Raw genomic sequence first — 26,003 nt, 5'->3', positions numbered from 1 at the left:
GACTTCTATCATTTGTCATTGTGTTTTGTTACAGGAAAAAAAAAAAAGATAAAAAAGAAGAATTGGAAAAGTGTTGGCAAGGTCACCAATATTTTTCTGATGCAGGATTTCCCCAGGTGAAATTATTTTAATTTACAAATTTACAGAGATAAAAAAGGCCCTGCTGTGAAAACCATAATATTCTCTATAGCATGTGGTGCTGATGAGCTACAACAGATGAAAAAGCAAATTGAAATCTCACATTTCTAAGACCTTTCGTTAGTGGGGGAAAAATCATGTGAAGAGTTATAATGTAGTTAATGGTATTGCAGGGCTGATCTCACTAATTTTGCAATTCTCTTATGTGCATAGGTTATCATACTAATTAGCTTCATCTGGAATATTAGTCATCTTAATAGAAGGCTTTCATGTTGCCTTTTACTTCAGTTCTAAAGCTTCCAGTTTGATGGTTTCATTCTGCAATAAAACTCAGATCTCACAAAACAGATCAAAACTGGATAACTGGATTTTAAACTAACCACTTTGCTGTAGGCATGCCACCAAAGGGAGGGGAAAAAAAAAAAAAAAAAGTACAACAGAACTACCCAGTAGTTCTGAAATCCAAGTAAATAAAAGGTACATTCAAAGAATCAGAAGAAAATATAGTGTACCAAATACTCCTTTTCATTAGTTTTTCCTCAGCTTTATTCTGCAAAGAGTTGTGATAGCTAGTATCTCCAAACATATAACCAAACATAAACTATAGAATTAAGTTTTACGAAGTTGTGTCATCATTAGTGGGTGGTTCTGATAGCTGGAGGAAAACACGAGATTTATTTGTGCTCCTTTGTAGTAAGACATGCATGAAAGCAATGAAAACATGTAACATGAAATACATAAATAAATAAATCTTGAAATAAATACATAAATAAATGAATAGAAACAGATTATATTGGTTTTCTTTGTTTGTTTATTTGAGTTTCCTTATGCTCCCAAGAATGCTTTAACAAACTCACATGGTAGCAAGTAATTCAAAGAAACCTCAGCACTTTAAGAAAAGCCTCCAAAGGTCATTCTAAAATTCAGAGTGTTTTCATTGTTTAAAGTTAATTTAAAATTATGAAACAGACTCATATGATATGCTCGAGCTCAATTAGAAGAAAGCAGTCTTAAATATTGACACTGACCCATTTGTGGATCATCTGGTTCCAAATTAACTGTGAAAGAAAAGAATGACAGCTCCATGGGGGGGTACGTATTCTTATTTTTCTAAACATCCTTTCACTATTTGGAAACTCCCTCTTTCTTAAGCTTTTCATTTTTCCTTTGCCTAAGACTTAAAACTCAAAAATGAGAAAGGCAAAATTAAACAACCTTGGCTTGGTGTAAGCACTGCTCCGCAACAATTAAACATCAACATGTTGTCAGCACTCTTCTCATCCTAATCCAAGTCATAGCACTCTAGAGCTACTAGAAGGAAAATTAACTCTATCCTAGCTGAAACCAGGATGTATAGCCACTCTTTATTCACAGAATCACAGAATTGTCTAGGTTGGAAGAGACCTCCAAGATCACCTAGCCCAACCTCTGACCTCACTCTAACAAGTCATCCACTAAACCATTCTGCTAAGCTCGACATCTAAACATCTTTTAAAGACCTCCAGGGATGGTGATTCAACCACTTACCTGGGCAGCCTATTCCAGTGCCTAACAACCCTCTCAGTAAAAAAGATCTTCCTAATATCCAACCTAAAACACCCCTGGTGCAACTTTAGCCCGTTCCTCCTCGTCCTGTCACCAGGCACAGGGGAGAACAGACCAACCCCCACCTTGCTACAACCTTCTTTAATGTACTTATAAAGATCAATAAAGTCACCGCTGATCCTCCTCTTCTCCAGACTGAACAAACACAGCTCCCTCAGCCACTCCTTGTTCCATACCATTTATGTCATGCTCAGGTTACACTCTTTCCAATACATTCTAATTAATCAATATTTTAATATAGGGTATATAGCAATCATGGTAGAGATGACATACAGTATTATTAAATAATTAACATAATACAATCCAATTCATGGGCTATTCTCATCCAGTATTAAATCCCTTTGAGGTACACACTGGACCTCCCCATTCTTTTGCATTTCCCAACAAGTGCGTCCAGGCCCCTGTGTAAAAGCAATCCCACAAATGGGTTTGTCTTTTCCTGAGGCAGAAGTAGCACAGACTGTTTTACCCAGCATGTTTCTTACGTGCACTACAGGACTTTTATCCCCTTCTACAGTACATAACAGGTTCGATTGGGCAGGTCCAGCTCAGTTGACAGATCCCCTAGTGTTGACTAACCAGGTGGCCTTTGCCAAATGCATATCCCAATTTTTGAATGTCCCAGCACCCATTGCTTTCAGTGTAGTCTCTAACAGTCCATTGTATCGTTCAACTTTCCTGGAGGCTGGTGCATGATAGGGGATGTGACACACCCACTCAATACCATGTTCTTTGGCCCAAGTGTCTATAAGGTTGTTTCCAAAATGAGTCCCATTGTCTGACTCAATTCTTTCTGGGGTGCCATGTCACCATAGGACTCACTTTTCAAGGCCCAGGATAGTGTCCTGGGTGGTGGCATGGGGCACAGGATATGTTTCCAGCCATCTGGTGGTTGCTTCCACCATTGTAAGCACGTCGTAAGTACATGGCACTTGCCATTGCATGTGTGAGGGAGTGTGATGTAATCAATCTGCCAGGCCTCTCCATATTCATATTTCAACCATTGTCCTCCATACCAAAGAGGCTTTGACCATTTGGCTTGCTTGATTGCAGCACGTTTCACAGTCATGAATAGCCTTTGCTATAGTGTCCATGGTCAGGTCCACCCCTCCATCACAAGCTCATCTGTATGTTGCATCTCTACCTTGACGGCCTGAGGTGTCATGGGCCCATCGGGCTATAAATAATTCACCTTTATGTCCAGGTCCACCTGAGCCACTTCAATCTTAGCAGCCTGATCCACCTGCTGGTTGTTTTGATGTTCTTCAGTAGCCTGATTCTTGGGCACATCAGCATCTACGTGGTGTACCTTTACAGCCATGTTCTCTACCCGGGCAGCAATATCTTGCCACAATGCAGCAGCCCAGATGAGTTCGCCCCTGTGCTGTCAGTTGTTCTGCTTCCATTGCTGTAATCACCCCCACAGGGCATTTGCTACCATCAGTATAGAGAACTGGCCACTTTTCTCATTCAGCAATATCTAAAGCCAGCTGAATGGCTTTCACTTCTGCAAACTGACTCGATTCACCTTCTCCCTCAGCAGCTTCTGCAACTCATCGTGTAGGACTCCATACAGCAGCCTTTGATCTCCAATGATTTCCCACAATATGACAGGACCCATCAGTGAACAAGGCATACTTCATCTCATTTTCTGGTATCTTGTTTTACAGTGGGGTTTCTTCAGCACAGACTACCTCCTCCTCTGGTGATATCCCAAAGTATTTGCCTTCTAGCCAGTCCATAATCACTTCCAAGATTTCTGGGTGACTGGGGTTTCCTATTCGAGCCCACTGAGTGACCAGTGCAACCCACTTGCTCCATGTAGCATCAGTTTCATGATGTGTAGAAGGGACTTTTCCTGTCTAGTACCAGTAGCTGGGCTGCCAGCAGGAGCTGCACTTCAGTACCAACTACTTCTGAAGCAGATTGAACTCCTTCATATGCTGCCAATAGCTTCTTTTTGGTTGGAGTGTAGCGGGCCTCAGATCCTCTGTATCCCTGACTCCAAAACCCTAGGGGTCGACCTCAAGTTTCCCCAGGTTCTTTCTGCCAGAGGCAGAGGATGAGGCTATTCTCTGCAGCTGCAGTGTAGAGCACATTCTTTACATCTGGTCCATTTCGGACTGGCCCAAGGGCTACTGCATGAACTATTTCCTGCTTAATTTGTTCAAAGGCTTGTCATTGCTCAGGGCCCCATTCAAACTAATTCTCATTATGGGTTACTTGGTAGAGTGGGTTTACAATCAGTCTGTAATTTGGAACATGCATTCTTCAAAACCCCATGACACCAAGTACCTCCTAGTCAAACCAGGAAAGTTTGTGTTTCTTTTTTGCTAGTTGGTGGAGATATAGCTGTTATTTTGTTGATCACATCCATTGGGATTTGACAGTGTCCATCTTGCCATTTTATTCCTAAAAACTGGATCTCTCATGCAGGTCCTTTATTTTATGGCAAAACCGGCCTTCAGAAGGAGTTGGACTATTTTCTTCCCTTTCTCTAAAACTTCCTCTGCTGTGTCACCCCACACAACAATGTCATCGATGTACCGCAGGTGCTCAAGAGCTTCCCCCTGTTCCAGCGCAGGCAGGATCAGTCCATGAGAAATGGTAGGGCTGTGTTTCCACCCATGAGGCAGCCAATTCCAAGTATATTGGACACACCTCCAAGTGAAAGCAAACTGTGGCCTGCACTCTGCTGCTAGAGGAATGGAGAAAAATGCATTAACAATATCAGTTGTGGCAAACCACTTGGCTGCCTTCGATTCCAGTTCGTACTGGAGTTCCAGCATGTCCGGCACTGCGGCACTCAGTGGTGGCATGACTTCATTCAGGCCATGATAGTACACTGTCAGTCTCCACTCACCATTAGACTTTCACACTAGCCATATGGGACTATTAAAAGGTGAATGAGTCTTGCTGATCACTCCTTGGCTCTCCAGTTGATGAATTAGCTTATGGGTGGGAATCAGGAAGTATCGGTTAGAGCTATATTGCCACCGGTGCACCGTGGCAATATAGTTTAGTTATAGGTTAGTGCTCTATTACCACCGGTTGTGGTAGTGATTGGCACTTGCTATTCTTCAACCCTCAGCAACCCCACAACACAAGGGTCATCTGAGAGACTGGGCAAGGTAGACAACAGTTTAATGTCCTCTGTCTCTAAGGCAGCTGTGCCAAAAGCCCACCAGAACCCTTTCGGGTCCTTGAAATACCCTCTTCTAAGATAGTCCATGCCAAGGATACATGGAACATCCAGATCAGTCACAATATGGTGTTTTTGCCACTCATTCCCAGGCAGACTCACTTCAGCTTCCAGTACAGTTAACTGCTGAGATCCCCCTGTCACCCCATAAATACAGATGTGTTCTGGCCCTTTATAGCTTGATGGCATTAGAGTACATTGTGCACTGGTGTCTACTAAAGCCTTATACTTCTGTGCATCTGATGTGCCAGGCATTATTATTTATCAATCCTTTCTTTAGGAGGTTTTACACAGTTTTCTGTGAATGAAATAGAGCAAAGAAAACTGTACAGTCCTGTTATTTGAAAGTCCAAATCATTCTTTGAGAGAGAGAGAGAGGGAGAATTTCAGTATGTTAACAAATCTTTCCTTGTAAAGGTTAGTGAAACTGGGAGTATGGTATGGGAGGTGGTGAGGGTCTAAATATTTTATACAGGGTGGGAAAATGGAAAGCATTTATACAAGCTAGTTTATTACTCTTCTTTTTCAACACCATGGTAGGACATTCTGTTTGGATGATGGGTTAAGATATATTTTGTATAGCCACAGTATTTAAACCCAACCAAGGAGAAAGATGTCTATCTTTACAATTGAAGAGAAGGAACTGAAAAGTTAGTTTGCTTTTTGTTCAAAAGACCTAACCTCAAAAGCTGCTCAATGTCTTTTACTGTCAAGAGACTGTCTTAGCACACTGCTGAACCAGGCACTAATTGCTTTGTTAGATTATTTAATTAACCCTGAACAAACTCTCTTAGGGGATGCAGCAAAGGCTATTTAACCAATCTCTCTCCAAGTGAAAACCTTGACTAGTTAAAGCTGAGAAGGGAGGAAAACAAATGGCCTCATATGAAATTACATTGACAATATTTTACAGAGTGAAATATACTGAATATAGGATTTAATTAACACAAATGCCTTTTCATCCATCTATTTTTAGATGACTATTCAAAACATGGGAGTAAAATCTGTTTTCTTAGGGATCTACTTTTGACTTCAGTGCCAGGGAAGATCACGGAGCAGATTATCTTGCGTGTCATCACGCGGCACTTACAGGGCAACCACATGAGCAGGCTCAGTCAGCATGGGTTTATGAAAGGCAGGTCCTGCTTGACGAACCTGATCTCCTTCTGTGACAAAGTGATGCATTTAGCTGATGAGGGAAAGGCTGTGGATGTTGTCTACCTTGACTTCAGTAAGGCTTTTGACACCGTTCCCCACAGCATTCTCCTCAAGAAACTGGTTGCTCATGGCTTGAACTGGCATATGCTTTGTTGGGTTAGAAACTGACTGGATAGCTGGGCCCAAAGAGTTGTGGTGAATGGAGTCAAATCCCGCTGGAGGCCAGTCACTAGTGGCATCCCTTAGGGCTCAGTACCGGGGCCAGTCCTCTTTAATATCTTTATCAATGATCGGGATGAGGGGATCAAGTGCACCCTCAGTAAGTTCGCAGATGACACCAAGTTAGGTGCATGTGTTGATCTGCTCGAGGGTAGGAAGGCTCTGCAGGAGGATCTGGATAGTCTGGACTGATGGGCTGAGCCCAACTGTATGAAGTTCAACAAGGCCAAGTGCCGGGTCCTGCACCTGGGGCAAAATAACCCCAAGCAGAGCTACAGGCTGGGAGATGAGTGGTTGGAGAGCTGCCAGGCAGAGAAGGACCTGGGAGTATTGGTTGATAGTTGGCTGAATATGAGCCAGCAGGGTGTTCAGGTGGCCAAGAAGGCCAACAGCATCCTGGCTTGTGTAAGAAGCAGTGTGGCCAGCAGGTCCAGGGAAGTGATTGTCCCCCTGTACTCGGCTCTGGTGAGGCCGCACCTCGAGTACTGTGTTCAGTTTTGGGCTTCTCACTACAAGAAGGACATGGAGGTGCTTGAGCGAGTCCAGAGAAGGCAATGAAGCCAGTAAGGGGTCTGGAGAAGAAGTCTTATGAGGAGTGGCTGAGGAAGCTGGGCTTGTTCAGCCTGGAGAAGAGGAGGCTCAGGGGCAACATTATTGCTCTCTATAGGTACCTTAAAGGAGGCTGTAGAGAGGTGGGAATAGGTCTGTTCTCCCATGTGCCTGGTGACAAGACAAGGGGGATTGGGCTAAAGTTGCACCAGGGGTGGTTTAGGTTGGATGTTAGGAAAAACTTCTTTACCAAGAGGGTTGTTAGGCACTGGAACGGGCTGCCCAGGTAAGTGGTTGAATCACCATCCCTGGAGGTCTTTAAAAGACGTTTAAGTGTAGAGCTTAGCGACATGGTTTAGTGGGTGACTTGTTAGAGTGAGGTCAGTGGTTGGACTAGGTGATCTTGGAGGTCTCTTCCAACCTGGATAATTCTGTGATTCTGTGGAAAGTGACACTGCTTTCCTGTTTCTTATTAACTCATCTACTTCTTACAGTTTGCTGCCAGCAAGAGGTGTAATAGCTGAAGGAACAATGATGCTATGGAAGGTAGCAAGATATGGTTCTGTTTTTGTCAAGCCACTTCTTAGGATAGTTATAGTATCTTAACTGAGATAAAAACATTCAACAGTATCTGAAAATATGATGCTGTATGAGATAGTGTGTCAGTTAAGGTGATTATAGTTCTGACTCACAGAAAAGGAAAGCAAAGTACAACTGAAGTCTATGATATTTACGCATTTTTCTTAAGAAAAAAGACTGTGCTAAACAACTGCTTAAACTGTGAACATCAATCAGCAAACACAGCATATACTTCAGCACAGTTTAGTACTGAATATTAATGGAAACTCCCCAGAAAAGCTGTCCTAAATTCAAGGTGTGAAGTTAAAAAAATAAATAAAAACTCAGGCTAAGAAATTTGGTAGTGTAATTTACCTCATCTGAGCAGCCTCATATTTTGCTAAGGAAAAAGAAACTGTTTAAGATTTTCAGTCCAACCTTTGATGGCTTTGGCAATGATCTTGGAAACTACTTCTTAATTGAAGAATGAAAATACCAAATATGATATACTACCTATGAATGTTACTGTCAGATATTTTATTGAACATGTCTAGTCTGGCTGGGGTGAATAGTTACCAAACACTGATGTCCATGCAGGAATGAAGCCCTACATAATCTGAAAGGTTGCACAGCTGCATCTTTCTGGTAGTTCATGGCATAACACATCTTGTAAAATGTAATACCTATCATATAGATCTTGTTAGAATGTTTTGATTTATGTACTAACTATACCCATAAGTGTCCAAGGCAGTCATGTAGTGTGCACTTTGAAATCCAAAGTCCAACATGGTTTTACTGCTTGCTTCTTCTGGATTCTCTTTTCATTCACATTTTACCACAGAAGCCAAAAATGACAGTATCCAACATACAATAGACTCACTGTCATGTGGTTTTGAGAGGAATGATTACATAGCACTATTGTTTAAACACTTTTATAGCACTATGAATAACATTCTCAATTTCTGATAGCAAGAAAACACTAAGAAATTAAGGGGAAAACTCATATTTTTTAAAACTACCCTACCTCAGTTAATTGCAGAGCCATGGGGAAAAAAAAAAAAAAAAAAAACTTGAAAGAAGCTGTATGTCCATAGGTGCTCTTACCAGACAATGGCATGGCAAGAAGGCAAGTATATTAGGCAGTTCCGAAGTATCACCTCAAGGGCCCCTGACCCTGCCATCACTTTCTCTTTAAATGGAAAGGATGACAGCCTGAGTACCTGAGTACCAGTTAACTCTGTTCTTTAGAAATTTCTCAGATAAATCTGTTGCTGTTGAAACATAACCATTTCTTCTGGGTTTTCAGTGGTCACAATTGCTATTTTAATTGTCAGCCAAATATCTGTTGGAAACCAATTTCAATAACTAGATGGAATCCAGCAGAGAGTGATCACACCATCCATTCTGAAATATGTTTATCCTTGCATGAAAATCCTCTTACATTGGCTACTGCCAATGAACATGGAAGGAGTTGAGTTCTGTCTATACCAATCAGTAGATGGCCAGACATTGTGATGAATGCCATTCCCTCGTGCATCTAAAAAAAAATAAAAATATATCATTACAGGGTCAAGTAGGCCACCATGAAAAGTCTGTGTGAGGAAATCAGGTGTGTCAATTCAGCATCAAGTCCTATCAGTATTTTTGCTACGCAGCACAAATTAAAACAACTTAAAGATTGCCTTAATTGCTAGCACACCAGCTATGGACTTGTACTTTCTAGGCTACATTTGCGATTTACAGACAAACCTTTTCAATTTATTAAACCTGGAGAAGGTAGAGGTAATGGAAATATTTTTCATAGTTTGGAGTGATATTTGACAACCTATTCCCTCATTGAAAGATTTTTGGCACACTTTGGTCTATAATAAAATTTTGTATTATAAAGTAAAATGTTTATGTAGTAATTGACTGTAGTGTAAATATAATTTCCTAATGTGTTCTGTGTTTCTGCCACCCGTGCTTTTCTAGATGGTCTTATGCTTTATTGGCCATTAGAATAGAATACAGATAATGTCCTTTATTACTGCATGCAGAAAGATATTTCACGTTTTGCAGTATAAATCTGTGCTATCTCAGTGCTGCTCCTCTGCTCCAGCTCAGACATCTGAATAAGAAATAAGCTTATGCCCATTTTAGGGCTTAACTAGCAATTAATTTCACTTTACTGTGATATTTATAAAAGCTTTCCAAAATGTGGTTAAGAAAAAAACTTCCATGTGGCTTCAGCCAATATTTTTTGAGGAGGAGGACTTAAAAAAACTATGGAGTTTTACATTATTTTCTGATACCTCACCTTCCTCTGCCTTTCTTCTCTCTGGCTATTTCACTGAATCCTACCTTTGTATCATAAGGCCAAGGAAAGGAACTTTTTGTTTATTCATTTGCTTTCTAGTTCCATGTTGCCTATAAGATAAGCAAGAAGCTTAGCAACCAGGACCAAAAACCCCAGGCACAATTTCCAAGCCATTGCAAGTATAGTGATTATTACTACTGGTACAGTGGCTGTAAGAGTTGTTATTTGACCTTATCCAGTTCCAGCTAGAGTTCTTAAGAAACAGCTTGTAAACAGTTCTTTTGCAGCGGACTGTTTCTTGTGAGTGACTGGAAAATGTGGACTTTGAGCTGAGCTTTCCAATGCTGCCTCCTCCAACCTCCCAAATGCCTTTTCACAGGAGGAAGTTGAACGTGAGATAGGGATAGACGATATTAGCATGTCAGAAAACTAAACTGTGTTTAATTAATGATGTATAAACTCAGTAGAGGATTCTTATCTGTGACATCTTGTGAAGTATTTTGAGCTTGCTGAGGTCTCTTAAATAGCCAGTAAGACTCAAGGGTGTATTATAGGACAAGATCTTTTAGTGTTTAATTTATTTTTGGAGAGGAACAGTTCTGTTAATCTAATGTTTGAGGAGGAAAGGAGAGAGTGAGAGAGAGAGATTTTAAGCTCAGTCTGGATTAAATAACTGTTTTCTTTTTCCCTGGTAGTTCTCTTAATTGTAATACAAATAGACAGCCCCAACAAACAGGGTCTGTTTTCATATCTCCATCTTCCAAGGGACTTTTCTTCATCACTGGTATATCGTACTTCTACACAGAGCTGAAGAAGGCTAGAAAGAACCAGGAGTCATCTGATTATGAAAATCTCCAGTGAACAGTGAACTTTGAATGAGAATCCCTTCATTCTGAGAAGAGTCTACAGAATTCCAGCATTCAACCTGTAGATTAGCTGTTTAGTTCTTATGCATTTATTATATCTTTTCAAGCTTTTGTTTGAAAGCAATCGCTGTTGTGCTTTGTGCTTAACTTCACAGCATCCAGATTATGAAAAATGCAGCATGAAGATCACAGCAGGACTTGCAAAAGTGTTCAGCTTAGAGATACCTAATAGACAAGTCCCAAACAGAAATGTTGTAACATGTTGATCTAATTTCTGAGCCTCTGACTCAATAGAACTTCAGGTGCCACATAGCTCCTAAGAGTTAACCAGAGTGCTAAAGAGAGTTCAGGTCAAAGCAGTCGTATCTGCAGGATGGTGTGCACTACCATATGCTCTACTGCTCTCCTTCTTTAAAGGAACAAGGTAGATCCTTGAAATTACCATTTCAAGGGCTGAGAACTTGTCGTTGCACTGCACATTGATGCTTGCCTGAACATGAGCCAGCAGTGTGCTTAGGTGGCTTGTATCAGGAATAGCGTAGCCAGCAGGAACAGGCAGGTGATCGTCCCCCTGTACTCTGCTCTGGTGAGGTCATACCTCATGTACTATGTTCAGTTTTGGGCCCCTCTTTACAAGAAGGACATTGATGCCCTGGAATGTGTCCAGAGAAGGGCTACAAAGCTGGTGAAGGGCCTGGAACACAAGTCATTTGGGAAGCGGCTGGGGGAACTGGGGTTGTTTAGTCTGGAGGAGGCTCAGGGGAGACCTTATTGCTCTCTACAAGTACCTGAAAGGAAGTTGTGGGAAGCTGGGGGTCGGTCTTTTCTCACAGGTAACTAGTGCTAGGACTAGAGTGAATGGCCTCAAGTTGTGCCAGGGGAGTTTCAGGTTGGAAATTAGGAGAAATTTCTTCCCAGAAAAAAGCATTCAGGCATTGTAACTGGTTACCCAGGGAACTGGTGGCATCACCGTCCCTAGGGGTGTTCAGGGAAATGTTGTACCTGGCGCTTAGGGACATGGTTTATTGGGTGACATTGTTAGTAGGGTGATGGTTGGACCAGCTGATCTTGGAGGTCTTTTCCAACACTAATGATTCTATGATTCATTCTGCCTGGTAGAGTGAACATGCCAGGTCAGATCAGTTTCTGCTCAGCTGTTTCTGCACTACAATTTCCACACTACAAGACATACCCCAGATTTATAGACAGAGGGTTACATTATTTTGGGATCCTCCTCTTTTGACTTCAACAATCTTAATTTTTGTCTTGCTCCTGTATCATCAGAAGGCAAACAAAAACCTAGGGGGAAAAAAAAAAAAAAAAAAGCCATAGTCAGATAACACTCTGAATATCAAGAATAAATCAAAGAATCACAGAAAAATTGAGGCTGAAACAGACCTTTGGATGTCTTCTAGACCAACCTCTTGCTCAGAGCAGATATAATGAAATCAAGTTGTTCAGAGTGAACATCTGTCTAGACTACTGACCATCACTAGAAATAGACTAAGTGACACAATAGTATTTATACATGGCAGGCTGGATGGTGGGGGGAAAAATAATAATAATAATAATAATTAAAAAAAAATGAGTGCACTCTGTTATATTTGTGACACTCATAAAGGTACAAAGCAAGATAAGTCATATATAAGTGTAGATATAATTTTGAATGCATTCTAAACACACAAAGTCTTTGGGTTGCTTTAGCAAAATCTAATACATTTTTTAGGAGTAAACATATGAAGTTGTGTAAACATAAACTGGTAACTACAGAATATGAAACAGTAAATAAAAGCAAAAAAGTTATCCACAACAACCAACAATTCTCCTCTTAGAGAAGACAAGTTCAAAATGACAGTGGTAAAAACAACTGGAAAACACAGAAACAAAATTCAACCACAAAATATTTCAATTGTGTCAGAAAGGTGGCGTGTCAGCATGGGGTGTCAGATAATTCTGGAGGAAAAATTCATTGCACTTTGAGTCGTCTGTTCCAAGCTCAGATTTCTCCTTAGGCATAGGAATCATGACAACAGACACCTCCACATAAAAGGATGTCACTACAGGGAGTCTGAAATGTCAAAGAAATCTCCTACAATCATATGTAAAAGATAGCTGAGTATGTACAGTAAGTAATTTTCTGGACTGTGAAACAGCACGAAACAAATAACAAGAGAAAGCCTACCACTAGCTGATTATGCGGAGTAAGTACTGAGACTAAAATTTTGCATGTATGCTTTTTTTCCCTAAATCCTCTAGGGCGAGTTGTAGAAAGATGGAAAACATTTGCCTATTGTGAAAATATTTTCCCAAAAGAGTGAAGATCCAATGTATTTTAAAGCTAGTTTTATTCCAAAATACCAAAACACATTCCAATTTTTCCTATTGTAAAAATGCAAGAAAATACCAGTGACATATAAAAATAAATCCATCCAAGGATCCAGCTTGCTTTTATGGTGCCCACTTATTTTCCAATTGTCAGCAACAGATTTTATATTGAGGTCTTTCTCATTCTAAATGATCGTAAATGTTAGAAATACCCTAACTGCAGACAGAAGTGAGGAAGCCACCTGTAGCATGGATTTGATTTTATATGCTTTTTTAAATGTTTGGAAAACAAACAGAAACAGATATCTCAACTGGAAGTGCAATAAGGAGGAAACAGAAGAGAAATGGATACATGCTAATGAGCATTGAAAACATTCAGAATACTGGTAATGGTGCAAGCATTACTGATAATAGTAAGGAATAAGATAATTACATAAATGAAAAGATAGTTGCTATCATATATCATGAAAATGTTATGAAGGGATGTTTCTCAGAAGAATATGCACAGAAAGTGGAACTCATTGGGTTTTGGACCAAATAAAGGAAGACAAGGGCCTTGCCCTTTAGAACATTTTAGAACATTTAGAACATTTCTTATTTAGAACAACTTCCTTTTGTGGTAATGATAATGACTTCACTTTCTTATCCAGTGAGCAATTATTATTAAAATATAACAGCAAGTACTTTAAAGAAATCATTGTTCTAGTGATTTTCATATAATTCCACTAACAATTCCTAACAATATCCTTGGATCTAGCCATTTAGAAACATACTAATTTCCAAACATGGAAACAAATTGGCTGCAATTATTATTCTCCAGTCTCCTCCGTGTGTTCTTCTTTTAATGAATTACACAATTAGCTCATTTCAAAAATGGCAGGAGGTAGGGCAATGTAGGTAAAATCAAATAGTTTGTTATTTAAACACTTTAAATGCTGCTTTCCAAAATATCTGTCTGCTGACACTAACTATAACATTAGAGTACACCAGAGCCTAATTAAAAAGCACCTGTTGAAGCCACGGGTCTTTTAAAACAGATTTTCTCTGTATTCTGACTGAAATATAGTCACAAATACAGGGAGATTCTGACTCTCATTTAAATAACCCATAAAAACATGCATATCCTGGAGAGAAAAACACTGATGGATCTGAAGCTGTAAAGGCACAGAAAGCTTCTGAATTAATAAATGTGTGTGCATGGATCTGACGTGTTATATTTGTTTGATGGATTTAGATAGAAGAAAAATGATCTTCAGAAAAATAAAACATCTACAAAGAAAAAAAAAAGTTAAAATACTGTTTCAGGTCAGGTACTTGTATTGTTCTTAAGAAGGTCTGCAAAATAATTCTGAAGGGTACAGTGGTTGTCCTTGTGCATGTTGAAAGTAAGAATGTTATATTTAAATGCTGAAACAACAAAGTTGACTTCTTGGTTAAAGACTATCATGGTGAGACTGTAAAGACAGTATATCTTAGACTATCTCCTTATAGAATGGTGAAGGGAGCTAAGTGATTGCAAAAAGTGATGAAAACCGCATTTAAAGGTGCTCCCAAAGCTGAATTTTGTCCCTAGGTGTATGTGCTTGCAACAAACACAAAAATAACAGAGTGAAGATAATGAGAAGCACATTTGATAACAGCACTAGAACGTGAGACAGGAGCACAATTCCTGTTTTCTGGGCACAGAGGTTCTTAGGTTTTTAAGTGTCTTGTGTATATGTTCTGTTGCAGCTGAGAGGCCATTGTGAATGTCCACAGGGTTTTTTCACTGTATTGTTCATTTGCAAAATACTTTTATCTAGTAAATTCAATAAAGAAACAGGGGAAACAGTTTCCCCTTGAGGGCTGGATTAGCTCTTCCTACTGCTCAAGGACTGTCTTTTATATTTTTATTTTCTTTGTTTTGGGCCTGGATCATGAGTGTCAATAGTAAGAACTTCACTGAAAAAAAAATGTTTACAGTGAAACAAATTACAACAAAAATGTATATTTTAAAATAGTATAATGGTATTCTTTGAAAACTCTCTGTTTTTTTCTGTGAATCAAGGAAAATAGGAATCCTTCTTCCTGCTGCCTAAACTCCTTATGTTTCACCAGGTACAAGTATGCTTGTGTTCTAAAGGAAAAGAGGCTGCCCAAAATGTTTTTGTGGCTTCCTAAATCAGACATACATTGTGAAAAGTTAATTAGAGACTATTTAAATTCAGGAAGACCAGGTCTCCAGCATTTTGCTAAACTCCTCTACCTCACTGATACATTAACATCCATGTCCCAGACATGTCATTTCTGCTGTTGATGTTTGGGAACACTAAAAAGATAGTTACATTCATTAGGTGTGCAACATCAGAACATATCCCCAGAAAATGGTAGTCTACATGCTATTTAAAGCATGAGTTATATATCCTTTAATAGCTCAGAAAAGCTGTCTTAAGCAAACAATGGAAGTTCTCCCTAAGACATTTTTCCATTTGTAGTAGAGGAGAGCTATTCTTCTCTTGAATGCAGATTAATAAATGTTTTTCATAATCTATTTTGTGGTGTACTCCTTTTTTTTTTTTTTTTTTTTTGGTCCCCAAAATTCCTACTGTTCTTGTGATTTTTCATACATGGAGAAAGCATATTCATCCTCACTCACAAAATATTTGTAAACACTAAAATATTTCTAAACATCCAAATTTCTTATCACACTCTCAGTACTCCTTGGTCAATACATATTGCACCTTCAGTTTTCAATTCTAAATACATTTTCAGAGAGAGGGACTGATGGGTCTCCAGTTTCATCCTTGCTCCAGTCTACTCCTACACTTTAACAAAAAGATATAGTTCTCAGTAGTCATCTTCAGTCCTGCTCTGGGCCTAACAGGAGAGATTTGTCACACAGCTGGAGAAGACACACCAGAAAACACAGAAGAGAAACAAACAACTTTTCAGAGCCCTCATGCACAAAAGGAAGATATCAATTCAGTATATTTCTGCCTAAGAATTTAGTAGCTCATATTATATTTGAAGACACCCAGAATATCTAACAGAATTTAAATGTTTGAAAGGAATGAGGAAGTGAGTCTCTTATCAGCAGTAAAATTTCTTGTTTGGGCAGTGTTTCTTGTGTCTTGTAATCCACTTATTTTGATGTTATTTTAATTATTAGGGTTGGTAAGCAAATGATCCCATTAATTATTTTGGCAATTATTTAATTTTCTGTTTACTGATATTTCTGCTTTTCTGCTAAAATACGGGGCTGAAAGGAAAGAAAAAAAACTTAACCATTTAGTCTACATGATAAAGAATGCCCGAAAAAAATGATCTAATTGACTAGAATGTAAAACATCAGAATTCACCACTCAGAGCATATTAGCCTGTTCATTTAATTAACATCATGTAAATTCTTTGACAAAAAGTAACATTTTATAGTAAAATTGCATTCTCCTATTCAGACATTTCACTGTTTAAATTGTACCAGAAGATGTTCATTTAGGACAAGCAGCTTTGATCATAAATATGCACTTATTCATGCCCTGCCATGTCTTATTGATTAAACAGGATATTTTCCCTCTTGTTAGAATGAAGTTACAGTTCAAAGGCTTTAGAAAAACATCCACTATAAGAAATTGGCAAAGCAAATATATAGTGCACTACAGCCTCCTGAGAATTACGTAGTATTCTTTCTTCCCAGGCTTCTGTGGAGTTTATTGTTAGAAAAAAAAATAAACAAACAAACAAAAAACAATGTGTGCAGTATGTGCTGTAGTTGAAATTTAATAAAAGTTGGAAAAAATGCCTGCTAGAAGACCTACATGCACTATGTCATATGTCATGAAATCAGCAGACAGGTCTCCATCTGTTTATTTATTTAAATATATCTTGATCTGTTTCATCCACAGTCTGCAATGCACAAGTGAAAGCTTTGGCTCATATCTCCTATCAGAACAACTAATCCTTACACTATATTAAAGAAAAGCAATCTGAAAATCTAGCAAAAATTACTGAAACCCAGAGACCTGGTTGAGGAAATAGGGATATCTCTGATGCTAATTGTATACAGATTTCAGCTAAGATGTATGTGGGCTTTTGAGAGAAGAAAAAAAAAAAAAGACAATTTTATCTGTTTCAATGGAAATCTTGGCTTGTTTTTGTTTTATTTTTTGTTTGTTTGTTTGTTTTTCTAAAACTTTGTGTGATTTAATAGATCTCTGAAACTCTCAGTAATAATTCCTCTTATAGCAAGTTCCAAAATGGGAACCAAATGTCTCTTGAGCCTCAGATATAATGTATTGAATAATAAAATAAAACAAGGCATTGCACTCACAGACTTGTCATAGAGGGTCTCAAAGCATTTCAAAAATAAATGAATTCTCACAACACCTTAGGTGAGTAAGAACAGGAGATGGTAATGGGATTATTATCCCTATTTCTCTAATATAGATACCAAGACAGGAAAGTTGAATAATTTGTCAACCTTCTGGTACAGACTTAAGAGAAACCAGATCTCCTGATTCCTGGTTCAAAATAGTAGAGCATCATTAGTGGTTAACCAAAATTTGCTAAACTTTAAACATTACAAAATCTCTTCCGAGATATCATATAACAACAAGAAAGCTAGGGCACAATCCAAAATCCATTAAAGCTAATGGGAATTTTTCTACTAGAATAAACACACTGACATGTGAAGATTTTCCTGAGCCTTAATCAACTCTACACAACTGGACTAGGTTTTGCTACTTCCTGCCACAGTACCAGAAACTAGCCTAGTATTTGTTTCTCTTGCAGCATTTTGGAATTACTTGGTGTGAATGAAATAACAGAGTTCTCAGAAGTATTCAAATCCTCCAGAGTGGCAGGCCAGGTCTACTGATGGTGCTGCGGTTATGGAGTGGTTGCTCAGAGAGGCTGCAGGTCATAAGAGATGTTTTTTTCTGTATTGTCTTTGAACACAAATAAGAACATTATTCGTATTTTTAGTCATATGTGTATGTTTTATGTTGTTTTATCTTTTCTAACATGGTCACTGAATAATACCCTTCAAGACATCTAACAGAATGCCACAAACTATGAGGAAAAAAAAAAAAAAAAAAAAAAAGCACTTAATCTCAGAATCTGATCAGCCCTGTTATAACATTCACTTTTTAATACCTACCTCTTGTTTTTTTGGGCTTTTTTTGTATTCTATCTCTCTCTGTGTAACAGTTACATGTGCAAAGCTCAGAGGTAAGAGTGCCACCTATTGAGTCCCTGGCAATATTCGTCATCTTCTACAAGGAAAACAAAACCTTATAATACATCCTCATGTAACAAAAAGACAAGCAATATCTTCCCAGACAAACCAAAGACATATGCATAGAGAGAAGGAAAAAAAAAATATATGATAAAGACTATGAGGAGCAATTAAAAAAAATTTTTTCCTCAAAAAAAAAAAAATCAAGATACATAAAAAGGTCAAGTGTTTATGATGAAAAACAGTGCCTCTATTAAAGGAGTACTTTGCTTAAAACATCGGAGTTATAGTTCAGGGGAAGTTTCTCTCCTGACTTGACCCAGAAAGGATTTTTTCCCCTCATCATATTGGTTAGTCATTATACTAATTAAATACTTGACTAAGCCAGGGTGTGCTAGATGTCACCTTGGAAACACTTCAAACAGTATTGAGTAATATAAAAGCTGAGTATAAGGCAGTCACATTACAGGCTCATATTACAGAATGAGCTAGCTTTTCATTTCCTGGCAGAAAAATTGCAAAGACAGTGCATATTTTTAAAAATTGCTCGAATCTCTAGAAAGAGAAGAAAAAAAGGAAAAAAAAAAAAAAAAAACAACAACAAAAAAAAACTTGTAAGAACACTGATGATTATTACACTTGCATATGAATCACATTTTCCTGGCATCCCAAGCAGTGATGACATATGAGAAACATGTATATTTTTAGAAGAGTTGTATTACTGTTGACTTGGGCGTATATACTCAGTTTAATCAAGAGAAATCCTAACCTTATTATATGCTACACAAAGTAGGCATTAACTAGACAAATGAACCATTTCCTGTAATATGCAGAAAAATAATCAGGCAAGATAATTATCAGAAATTCCATCAATACCTCAATATTTATCTTCCCAGACTACAGAATAAATGTGTGTACTTCATTTTGACTTTCACTTGAACACTCCTTTGTCTCCTTTCCTCTTCTGAGCCATGATGCAGTATTATTTACTACAGCTGCAAAACAGAGTTTATGGACGGAGAAGAAAAAAAGAAAAAAAAAAGTAATTAACCAGATCTTGATCACTCTTCAGGACCAGTCACTCTCTAAAGGCAGTGGCATGCAAGAAATGGCAGTGGGTGAATTCTGGTAGCGTTATTCCAGTGCCAGTATGAGTTTCACTTCTGTGAAACAAATGCAAGGGGAACAGAAATGCTCTGAGGAAGTCTGGAAGAAGAGCTGCAAGAAAATGTGCAAGTAATTATTGCACCCAAATGACCAGAGTGATGATTTGATAACCCAGCAGCGAGCAGGCAAACATGAACAGCTGTCACAAACTACAACATCTGGAATATCATGACAAAGGGGTGGGTTCTCCTCCATAAGCAAATATACATGAGTACAGGGCAGACAGCTACATTTCCCCAGTCCAGGGATGTCTTTTTCTCAATGTTTCTTAAACTAGTCTGCTAGCATTCCTAGGAGAGAAGCGAATCTGGCCAGCAAGCTGTGCAAGCAAATATCCCCAAAGCCTAATCAATAAACCTTGTCTACATATGCTTACTTTATTCATTACCCTTCAGGAGCCAGACTGGCCCAAACTCCCCAGCAAGGAGATAGCCCATTCATGAGCTATTTTAAAGTCAACAGAGTAATTTCTTCTATGAACTGATGACCTAGTAAGAAAATTTAAATCCCACAGCCTTATTTACATCTCAAAAAGGTCTGAGACATAGGCAAGAAAATCTGACTTCATGGGAATTCCTGAAATAGCTCTGAGGAAGCTGTTTCAGCCTGAGGTGCGATGACTCTCTGGAACTCTCACTGGAAATATGTACCCAAATGTTTGAACTCAGTACATCCAGAACTGCCAGAACCTGCCTTCCTAAGCATTTCTAGCCTCCCTTCATCTATCAGTTACATAGCTCTGGATATGAGATGTATTTGTGACTTTGCACACAACAGTAAGAAATTATTCCTTGTCATCCTCATTTCCTAGACCCTATGCAATTTATAAACTTGCATTGGACGGGGTGGATTGAAAAGCGATGGAGAGTATTTGTTACACAGGAGTATAAATTGCCTGTAACAGAGCTGAATACCTCCCTTTCCCCTGACAGTTTCAGGTTTACGTTTTGGCAGCAATCACACAATGTGGTAAAAATCTCTCCAAGAATGTAAGGGGAATAAAAAGAAAGAAAAGAAACATGTCAAACAAAACATGCTCTTTTATTTTAACGGAAAGTTGTTTTGAGGACTCAAGGCCTGAGCTTCCATTAGCACTGCTACACAGACTGGACAACTGCCAATTTATCAGGTTGCAATAGTCCATTAGTAGGGGCTGAATATGGGTAATCTTCCCTAAGGGCTGAGCAGAGTCATCCTGCTTTGATTACTTTTTCTAATTTAGATTAAAAATCCCTATAACAGTTGCAGACTAATTGGAAAAAGACTTTAAAGGAGCTTTAGGAAATTAGGTAAGAATAGTTTTTATTATTGTAGTGTGCAGCAATTGCTGCAAACCTCTTCTTCCTATGAGGCTGGGAGTCAATCACATGAAACTTATCAGAATAGAAAACTAAACCTTGTCCCTTTTGGGTTTTCATCTTTTGAAAGCTAGTTTTACTGTGACCATGTTATTTCAAGTCAATATCAGAAAACAAAACAATTGTTGGAAAGGCTGGTCTCTCAGCACTCTGAACACTTACACAGTGCTATTTAAAAATAAATAAATAAAATAAAATAAAATAAAATAAAATAAAATAAAATAAAATAAAATAAAATAAAATAAAATAAAATAAAATAAAATAAAATAAAATAAATAATAAAATTAGCTCCTCATGTAGGTGACTAGTCACTGTTCTCATGCAGGTGACTAGTCACTGTAAACACAGGCTTGATGTTACGATTTTCTGATCTTCGACAAAAATATTAGTATCAGTATTTCATCTAGAATAGAGAAACATTTCTGATTCAGTCTGAACATTTTCCCACAGTGTTGTGATATGAATCTCAGCATTCCCACCTCCTTATCACTCATGATTAGTAATCCATGAACCATAGAAATTGTAATGACTATTTGAGCTCTGGAATTCAAAGGTCAGGTACAGCATAAAAGACTCCAACCATCATTTAATTTCAAGGAAGAAACATAAATATGACAATCCTGTGCAACAGCAGCAACATGTCAATGCACATAAGTCAGGGCTTGAAACTGAGAAGGAATAAAAGCAAATCTCAGCATTAAAAATGGTTAAAGACCCAAAAAAAAAAAAAAAAAAAAAAAAAAAAAAGAGAGAGAGAAGAGAGAGAAGAGAGATCAAAGATCAAACCCTGATACAGAAAGCAAGGTAGAAGAGGCTCCCATCCCTTTCTTCCCAAGTAAATTTTAATCACTCTCAGTCTCAAGGAATTACAAGATTTGGCTCTACTCTATACTATCATCGTTAGCAATCTTAATGAAAGCTTTGAAAAACTAGCCTCAGCATTCTTGTGATTCATTCAGATAGGCAACCAAATCTGTCATTTTTCAGTAAAACACTACTTGGGGAAAAAGAGCAGGTAGAGATGCACTGTGATTTGTATATTTTTAATTTTTAAGGGCATGTTGTCAAGTGTTGGGGTTACACTTTCAAATGTGCTCAGAGTTCATTAGTTCTATTGTCATTTCTTTGATTATCTATATACATATATATAGATGTATTCTAAACCCTACTTCTTTTAAGAACATGGACACAGATCTTTACATTTAGTTTGTGGACTTGAAGTATCACTCCTTTCTGGTGTCTAAAATTCTCCAGAATTTCCTTTCAACCCTGTATGCTCATCCAGTCTTTATTTTTATTGTGTGGTAAAGAAACACAAAAACTAACACCCTCGTAATCCCAAAGAACGTCTTAAGCACCTGGAGCCATATTCTAAGAAGAGAGACTGAGAAAAAATAGATCACTCCATGGATGTTTTGAGAATAAATCTGAAATAATATAAAGGCTGTAAAGGGATTTACTGAGCAAATCAAAAAAAGAAGGCAAATTCTTTAGACTTGCTAGACTTTCAGAGCAACTTGGTCCCTGACCCAAGATAGCTATTTACAATTCTTGGCCCTTGCTGGAGGTGAATATGTCTCAGCAAATGCTGCTCAGAGTGTCCCCCATAGCTAAGCATCTGGCACTACTGTAGATGCATCCACTAACAAATAAGCAAATGTTCACAAATCTGGAGCATATATTCATACAGACTCCAGCAATTTTTAAATTAAGCAAGCTACTCATAATATATGCTGAATGTATTTGGGAGAATGCAGTGTTTCATGACAAATATTGACCATGCCATTTGAGTCTATTCAACACTGTAGTCCCCTTTCATGTTTTAGACCACTTTAACATCAGTCTCTCACACTTTATATGAACAGAAATAAATTCACTTATCTGAAGAGCAAAATTTAGCCAATTTATTTGGTTGCATGTGTGGTTTTTGTTTGTTTGTTTTGTTTTGTTTTTGTTTCTGACATTAGCTAAATCCTTTTTCAAAACAAACCAAGTTTTTTAAATTTCATGATTACTGAGTATAAAGAGTGACAAACAGAAAAGATATCTTGGTTAAATATTGAATATTAGTACTAGACGTGATTTCTAAATTAACTCTGTTTTGGCCTTACAATTCAGATATCATAAGGAAAGGGTAGGGAAAAACATCAGCACATTTTTAGTCTGTAATGCCATTATAATGATGTAATAAGAGAGGCTACAGAGAGGGGTTCTTTTTAAACTTATACACTTAAGAATGCCTCAGTTAAGTAAAAAGAAGTTGCTGCATTTCAGGACTCTTAACAAACTATAAAACTAATTCTCATTTTTACGTTGTTTCACAAGTACAAAGGATTCTTGGAAAAGATGCCAGTTAGTATGAATTGAAACTAGACCCTTGGCACTTCTCACCTTTCTGTAGTGTATTTCAGTTCTGATGCCTAGCCTACAGGAAATTGAGTTTATGTGCAAAGAAAAGTGGATATAAGTTTTTAGAATTAAAAATTGAGATTATAATATTCTAGAAGTATAAATTATACAGAGCTACAGATTTCAGATCTGTATCCTCCAAAATCACTCTCAATGACTATGATTTACACATTAAAAATTTTCTTTAAAAACATTAACAATGTTCTTCTATGTTGTTCTCCCATAACCATCTCTTCTAAGAGACCAAGAGTCACATGGTCTCCAAAAAGGCAGAGTGAGAGATTTTTTCCACTAGCAGCTTTTAATGACAATTATTTCTATGTGCAGATATTAATTATTCCAACCAGAAGGATCCAGAAAATCCAGCAAACTCTTCTGTTTCTTGGGCCACACTACTGATTAGGAGAAAGTCTCCTAGCTTCTTACAAGCTTAGGCAGCATCTAAAAAACAGCTTCCAAAACTGATTAATTTTTTTGCTCCATGATCTAGTGTATTTTGGGCACATTTGTCTCTCCTTCTGAAACCTATAAACTGCTTTACTTTCTCTTCAGGGGTAAAATAGCTTTCAATATTTTTCTCCTTAATTCCTGCACATAGGCAAAGTCTGATTTCCTGAATAACAGAAAGACTAAATCAGACATACAGTTAGAACTTATTAGGATCTCTCCAGTTAGGCTGTTGAAGAGCAAGAAAAAATTCCACGAATGGGTTTCATCGCAGAAGTCAAGAACCGCAGTATAGCATGTGTGCAGATAACTGTATGAAATGAGATATGAAAACAGATAGTGGAAGAGAACTTACAAATAGCCATGCAGGATCAAATCATAGGGTATGCTCATAAATTCTTATGGTAATTCAAGCTAGTGGTGACCTGAGGAGAACTCCTAGCCCCTGCTCAAATCACTGCCTACGGGGCCCTGGACTGGAGATCCCCCACAGTGCTGCTCCACAGCCCCACCAGCCCCAGCCTGCATCCCCGGGCAGGGCTCAGCCTTGTCCTTGCTGAATTTCATTGAATCACTCTCAGCCTGCCTGTTCCCTGTCCAGCTCCTCCTGAAAGGCACAGCAGCCATTTGGTCCCCTTTGCTGTCATCTGCAAACTTGGTGTCCTCAGTCCTCTCCTCTGGGTCACTGATAGAAATGTCAAACAGGATAGATCCCAGGACAGGCCCTGCAGAACCCCAGTTGTTACCCCCACCCAGGTAGAATATAACCCTTAACTAAGACCCTTTAAGCCAAGCCATCTAAATGTTTTTTGTGTGTGCACCTGTTATGTGTGTGGTTCAGAAGCCTAAACAGCACAGTGCCCTCTCTCCCGCTGATGACAGTTTTGAGGTGGTGCTTGTAGCAAATTACAAAATTTCCACTACCACAGTTTCTCAGCTTTTAGCAACCAGAAACCAAGAAGCTTCCATACTTGAGTGTAAGAGTGCCTGGTAGACTGTTATTTTTTGAACACTTACTTTCTGAACACATCATTCCTGACAATAAATCCTATATTGTCATTATGTACTGTGTAGGGAAACAAAAAACTCATTTGTTGTAAACATACTGCCAAATAATGTCATTTCCTCCATCTTCATTCTATTGTGGGAAAGTGTGACTAATCAGTCCCTGTTCACTTTCTCCTCATCATTCTTGGATTTATCTAGTACCTCCAGTCATTTTTCCTCCCAGAGTAAAGAAGTCTGGTCTGTTTAATCTATCCTCATGTGGAAACGAATGGAACATCATTGTCATCTTTCTCCCTTTCTAGTTCTATTGTGTCCTTTTTGAAGTGCTGTAACAAGAGTTGTGCTCAGTATTAATGATATAAGCACATCTTGGACTTGGGGCATAATAATGTTTTCTGGTTTGCTCTAATTTTCTTTCATAGTATTTCCTAACAGTTGATTTTCCTTTTTAACTGTCTCTCAACATTAAGCTGATGTTTTCATATAAATAGACACAATACTTCTACAATCTTCCTTCTGAATAGTAATAGTTCATTTACAGCCCGTCACCGGATATATATACACAATGTAAACATACAGATAGTGTTTTTTCCCAGATGCATTACTTTTTTAGCACTAAATTTATCTTTCACTTTATTGCCAAGTCACTCAGTATTGTGACATCCTCCTGCAGCACTTTGCAGTCAGTTTTCATTTTACTGCTCTGAATAATTTTATATCACCACAAACATTTTTAACCTCACTATCTATCTATCTATCTATCTATTTATCTATCTATCTATCTAATCTTTCTATCCATTTCCCTACAATTTTGGTGAATATATGAATATGTGCCTCAACCAACACAAGCCTTGAACTCAATTAGTGAACACTACAACACCTAAAACTTATTTCTTCTTGGTTTATTTTCATTTAATTATTTATTTATTATTATAACCAGTAACAGCAGTGCTTCCTCTTTGGCTCTATGTAAGGTTAACATCTCTGGGTTCCTTTGGTGAGAGATAATCAAAAGCATTCTTGAAAACCCAAGACAAAGATAAAATAGCCATAAGATCTTGTTCATGCATGTAAGCACTGGATGCTGTAATGAAGTCTAAGCTATTTGCAAAGCATACCTTCATTCTGCAGAAGCCAGTCTGAATCTTTCCTGCTGTGTTCACACATATTCACATGTATTATTGTCTTTGTATGTCTACTTCTTCCAGTTTACCCAGTATGGAAGTCAAACATACTTACCTGCTGTACCCAGACCTGCCGTAAAACTCTCTTAAAATAAAATAAAAAAAAAATAAAAATAAAAAAAAAAAAAAAAAAAAAAAAAAAAACAGCTTCAGCTTTGTCACTCTATATGCTTTGGTCTCTGGGTCTTTTTAAGCAGTAAGTTATACACCACAGTTAATAGGTCAGCAATTTTGTACTGTGTGTTTATAACTCTTCATCAAATACAATCTTACCATGACAATTTGCTGCTTTCCAACTGCGT

Source organism: Anas platyrhynchos, chromosome Z, assembly GCF_047663525.1.
Source record: "Anas platyrhynchos isolate ZD024472 breed Pekin duck chromosome Z, IASCAAS_PekinDuck_T2T, whole genome shotgun sequence".
Classification (NCBI taxonomy): domain Eukaryota; kingdom Metazoa; phylum Chordata; class Aves; order Anseriformes; family Anatidae; genus Anas; species Anas platyrhynchos.
This window is presented reverse-complemented; position numbering follows the sequence as displayed.